Here is a 6,364-nt window from a genome sequence, read left to right as displayed (position 1 = left end):
TACATTTCAGAGAGCTTTTGAGGTAGAAGGTGGCTTTTATTAAAGCAGACAAAGGCATTTATGCATGTTGACATTAACCTTCACTACATCCTGAACTGGTAACACCAGCTACAGAGGCATAATATGGTTATTTTTAGGGCCCGAGCACCGAGGTGCGGCCACTGAAGTGGCTGCACTGTAGGTGCAAGGCCCTATTGTTTTTGCTCAGATTAAATTTCTTCTGGGCCACGTTTTGCCTTTTTTCACCAACTTGGCATGCTCTAAAACTTTTGAAATTTGGTAGCTATGTGTGGAATTGGTAATGCTACTCAGCGACAGAGCTCTGGCCTTGGGCGTGGCTCAGGGACTCTATAGCGCCACCTAGCGCATTGTCTCTTGTGGTTGACATTTACATGCATGGAAATGAACCATATTTGGTAGGCATGTGTGTTGTATTAATCTGAACAAGTTTCACATTTAAACTACATAGTGAATCTAAGAGGAATTTGAGTTATGATTATGATTATGATTTTTGCACATCATGTATTTTGAAACACTTCTCCCAGACGATTTATCGAAATCATGTCATACAAGTACTAAAATGATCTTGAGGGGTTGCTCAAGAGGAATTACGACCAGATTTTTGAATTTTTGAAGTATATTGAAATGGCGAAGGTTTGAATTATGACGTCTTATTTAGAAACAGGAAGTTGGTGTTATAGGCAGAAAAAAGGTTTTAAATTGGATGTAATTTGGCAGCTACATGTGGAATTGCTTCTGCTAGTCAGAGACAAAGCTCTGGCCTAAGGTGTGGCTATGGGACTCTATAGTGCCACCTTGCAGCACGTTATCTGTTGTGATTGACACAAACATTCACGAAAATGAACCAAATTTGGTGGACTTGTGTGTTATTGCTATCAATAGTCAGAGACAGAGCTTTGGCCTAGGGTGTGGCTTAGGGACTCTATAGCGCCACCCAGTGCATTGTCTGTTGTGGTTGACACATACATTCACGAAAATTAATCAAATGTGGTGGGCTTGTGTGTTATTGCTACCGCTAGTCAAAGACAGAGCTCTGACCTAGGGTGTGGCTTAGAGACTCTATAGCGCCACCTAGCCCACTGTCTGTTGTGGTTGACATGTACATTCACAAAAATTAACCAAATTTGGTGGGCATGTGTGTTATTGCTATAGTTATTCAGAGACAGAGTTCTGGCCTCGAGTGTGGTTTAGGGACTCCATAGCGCCACCTGCACTAATGCACCTGACGCTGCGGGTGGAAGCATAAGTTCTTCCGCAAATTGTGTAGACTATGCGTGCAACTTTACCAAACCGTATTCATGGGTTTCATCAGGTCCCTCTCCACAGGTGTACTAATCAAGCACTATGTAGTCTGGATTGATAATCAAGGTGCTTGATTTTATACACCTGTGGAAAGGGACCTGATGAAACCCATGAATAGAAGTAAACGAATTATCCTTGGCCCACTCTTGTGCGCACTCAATGGCCACCCGCCCCTCTACATGCACATTTAATCCAAACAAAACATTCACAATCGTGAGCGCAATGACGCACAGAAGACGACTTGCTGAATTATTGTTAAATACGGTTAGCATCATTAGTAGGCTATGCTGCAGTGCACACATCTGATTAAAACTCTGCATTCAAGTTGATTTACTATCTCAATACCAATGTTTTTCAACTCCAAAATTTAAAGGGCCTGTCCCAAAGAGAAAAAGTATGAGCTTACCTTGAAACTTAAACACACATGGGGACACTGAACAGTCCAACCAGCTAGAGTATGTTAAACTAGCCAACTATGCTACTTTGTTTACAATATTTTGAGGCTTCAATATCAGAAATGTCAGTATACAGAATGTATAAATAATTACGTGTGTGTGTGTGTGTGTGTGTGCTTTACATCTTGTTAAAAAATCATTAAATAAATAAATTCACATTATGTGAAAGCAAAGTGATAAAAAGTCAGACATGAGGCGACCACCACACATTGCCTTCTAATCTGTGGGAAACACTGTTATTACTCTTTAGAAAGATAATCATTGTCTTTTTTTGAATACCTTAACTTAAATGGTTGCAACTAAATCTTATTCTTCAAATGCCTGCCATCCAATTTCACATATCTTGACAACATGACACCTTATGATTGTAGGTCAATTTGTAACCTGTCAAAGACAAAGATTAGCAGCAAAACTTGATATAAAGAGAAATACTAAATGCTACATGTACCATATTGTAGTGTGTTGGACTGCTGCTGCCACCTATTGGCCTTTCTTGGGGTCCAACATCACAAACAAGGCCTGTGTTGTGTGCAAACACTCCAAAAAGTAAACCGGTTTCCAATCGATCGACCAACATAGTGTCGTATAGAGTCGCATGCACGAGTCTAAAAAAGTTCAGGCTCAGGATTTTTTTTCGCTTTAATCCCTGGACAGTACTGTACAATGTACAATAAGACAACAATACAACAGTGACAAGAACAGTACATAAAGATAAAGCGCAATAATGACAACATGCATAGACACTGGAAGAGTGTAGTCACTACACACACATAAATCACGACTACTCACAAATCACATACTTCAGAGTTACTGCTATGCATTAACACAAAATGAACTAAGGATTTTGAGCAAGAACTGGCTTTTGCAGGTAATCCATGTTTTGCTATTTTTACAAATTGTTTTGAGAAATGCACTTACTGTTTTGCCAATCTTGAGGATGATTCAAGAAATGTACCAAAGTGACAGAGATAAACTGTAATTCAGATCCAGTGCAGAACTGAACAAGGGAATCATAAAGTTATATCTTGAAGTTCATATAACTTGATATGCCTAAACATCTTCAACCTTCAAGTATGCAGCTAATCAGGAAATAGAGTTAGGGGACGCTACAAGGCTGGTTATTCAGGCTGATAAGGCTGGTAACACACCCAATGTTCCACTTAATTTCAGTTGAACTGCCTGAAGCTTTTTGGATACAGGCCAAGACCATCATAAGTAAGTCTTTGAACGAAAAACAAAAGACCTATGGCTTAACTATTGCTGAGCCCTGTCCATCGAACACAGATATTAGCCAATAACCGCGGCATGTAGACATCTTCCACCTTTTTATTTGCCTTATTCACGCAGCAGCCATGTGTAAACGAAAGGGAGGCTATGGGGTACACTAACTATCATTAACACACTGTCAGCAATTACTGGCAGATGCATAGAACACAACAATGAAATGGTTTGCGGACCCCATAACCAAGTTTTGGTTTACAATGACCACAGCGTGAATAAGGTGAATAAAGATGATTATATAGAGAAGTTGAAAACAATGGCAAAACAATATGCATATCAATGCAACACTAATACATATGTTTGCTTACAGTCTTGTATGATCTCTCTGTAAATTAGGCCTATGTTCAATTCAGTTCCTTCCTCCAGATTCTGTGGATTTCTGACTGCACAAAATCATTTACTGACATAACCTAGACATGGGCATCAACACAAGGCACGTGCTGCTTTGTTAGATTCCGAAATGTCATGGGTCCGCACCGCAGGTGCTCGGGCCCGCCATCGCCGCTTGCGGCTATATTTATTATTAATGTTTAGACCAAAAGTCAAATAAATCAAATTTGGGTGGCAGGACAGGATGAGAAAGCGTAGACCCCCAAACCACACTGGAGCCATGTGAATAACCTGTAATGCAGATACATAAATGTAGGCTACATTTCATTAGAGAGCTTTTGAGGTAGAAGGTGGGTTTTATTACAGCAGAAAAAGGCATTTATGCATGTTGACATTTAGGCTACCTCCACTTTGTCCTGAACTAGTAACTTTAACGCCAATGCTAGCTAACGCAAGCGAACTTTTGTTGTTCACAGGCAAACACATTACGTTAGCGTTAAACCAAATTAAATTTTGCTCATTTTAAACTTTGAGTTTAGCTTTAATTAAAAAGGTAACAAAGCCCAAGTTGGACAGGATTTAGCCCTGTTTAAAGTGAGCTAAATTAGCTTGTGCAAGCTAGACGTAGCTGGCGTGTAAATATGAGCAATATCTGCCGGCCAGCAAATCTTCTGAAAATATCAGCAAATAAAGCTAGATAAGTAGGTAACTGGTGTTATGGAAGTACGTTTTCACTGAATAGACTAGGTAACTGCATAAATAAAGCATATAGGAGCATACTTACAGTGAGCCTTCAGACACTGTTTCGTCTTCCATTCAGCAGCACTTCAACGAGAAAACTGAAGAAGCCGTGAGAATTTCCAGAAGTCGAACGTTCCACTTCTACTCTCTATGTGCACGGCTGATGCTGCTTTCCTACAGTAGTTACTGTTTATGCTCAACATCACACCTGTCTGAAAGTAATACAGTATTTCCACAGTAGTTGACTGTGTTGTGGAAAAACAGTAGAATGCTGTTGCAAAATTGCTGTTAAAGGGTCACTGCACCCTAAAATAGTTTTTTTGAGCTGTTGATTGATTGAAAATACTCATAAGTGGTGAACTGTACTATTACCAGGGTTAATATTGACAAAAATCGTGTTTCTCGACAAAAGTAACATATCGTCTGATTTTGCATTGGAGATATTGCTCTCTCGCGCATACTACCGTTTGAAAACATGCCATGGCATGTTGGTCCAAAATGCTATTGGAATGCTGACGTTGTCCTGCACTTCTAGTCCGACACTACGTCACCGGGTCGTTACAAATTAGGACTGAAACGCCCCAACACCTGCTGCCCTGATTAGCCTACCTGTGATAAGCCATGTCTGCAGCACTCATTCCCAGATTTACACGAAATCACCATGGTTGATTGGTTGCAGCAGTGCTGCACTCTCTCTCCAAATTTCAGAACGTCTCGCCCATTTTGAAAGCCGTTTTCAGAAATGTATCGTTCCACGGCAAAACCAGTCGCTTGTCGCAACAGGCGTTTCTGAGAAAAATGGCCATTTATGTCACTTCGTGGAATCGTGGAATTTTTTTTGTAAGTGTTTTGAAACAGTGGGAGGTCTACACTGTACGGCCGTGAATACATTTCACCGAAAAACTGACCTTTTGTAGTCTAAAAACGTGAGTTTGTTGAGGTGAGAAAGTTAGAGGAAGCAGGAAGTTAGAGGCGTCTCGTTTTTGCCGCTCTATTCCAATATTTACGGTAATTGCACTCATTGACAACCACCAAGCCATCCGTGTGCTGTGTCGTTGATACAAGTACCGTAAATCTTGTAATAACGGCGACCTTACAAAGCGTTTGTGAGTGTTGAGCCGACGGTTAACTTCAGAGGCAGATTTCTCCGTTTTTCTATTGGCATGACAGGATGAACTCAACTCCTTTGAATGTTTATATTTCAGTAATATGACGTTCAATTCATTAGATATAGGTATCGTTTTGAAGGTTGATTATGCCCCTTCCTGAAAACGTAATAACTTTGATTTTGAAAATTTGGACATTGTGAATGATTTCGCCGTGGAAGGTCACAAATGTGAAGTGGGTGGAGTTATGGGGTGAAGTGACTCTTTAATTAACAGCAATTGTTTTACAGTGTGGGGTCTCTGTTGAATAGTAGAAGTCTTTACATACTAAATGGTTGAACAAGTTGTCATAATAAGTTGTGGATGAGAATTTGTGGCCCAACAGACAAGAACATTGTCAGGAAAATAATGTCTAATCGTGTTGTTATAGCCAAACTGTTTAGCAAACATTTAACTTGGGTGTGCAACATTTAGGCTACATGTTTGCCTTCAGGGTAGGTCTTTGTGTGGTTCCAAAATTCAAAACAATATACCAAGTAGAAACCAGATATGTTTATTTTTACACCTTTCCTCACCCCATGACACATTCATCTCTGCCCCCCCCCCCCCCCCTCATCTTATAAAGGTATTAAATATGATAAAGATCTAGAACTACGACACGCATTGAGATGCGTGTCGTGAGATGCCGCCGCTGTTTGTAAGATCAAACTCTCTGTTGAAACTTCTTGTGCAATCGCGAAATATGCTGTTAATCAAAAACACTCCAGCCACTATGACAGCCACTCCTCCAATCAATCATCAAACATGATCTACCTGTCAACGTTATTGGGCAACACATTTCTTGGAAAACATTGTCTGTACAGGCACTGCACTAGTATTCACTAATTCACTACACTGAAATACCTATATCGTAGGCTAGGCCTAACACTTTATTTGAAGGGGTCTACATAAGGGTGACATGTAACCGTCATAAGAATGACACGACACATGTCATGCACATTAATGACACATTATTTATTTTTTTTAAGATAAATTTTTTATTAACACCATTTGTATCATTCATACAGATTAAATTTCACAGTGTATGACCAGTAGTGTCAAGTGGTGTACAAAACACAAATTACACAA

This window comes from Sardina pilchardus, chromosome 21, assembly GCF_963854185.1.
Source record: "Sardina pilchardus chromosome 21, fSarPil1.1, whole genome shotgun sequence".
NCBI lineage: Eukaryota > Metazoa > Chordata > Actinopteri > Clupeiformes > Clupeidae > Sardina > Sardina pilchardus.
This window is presented reverse-complemented; position numbering follows the sequence as displayed.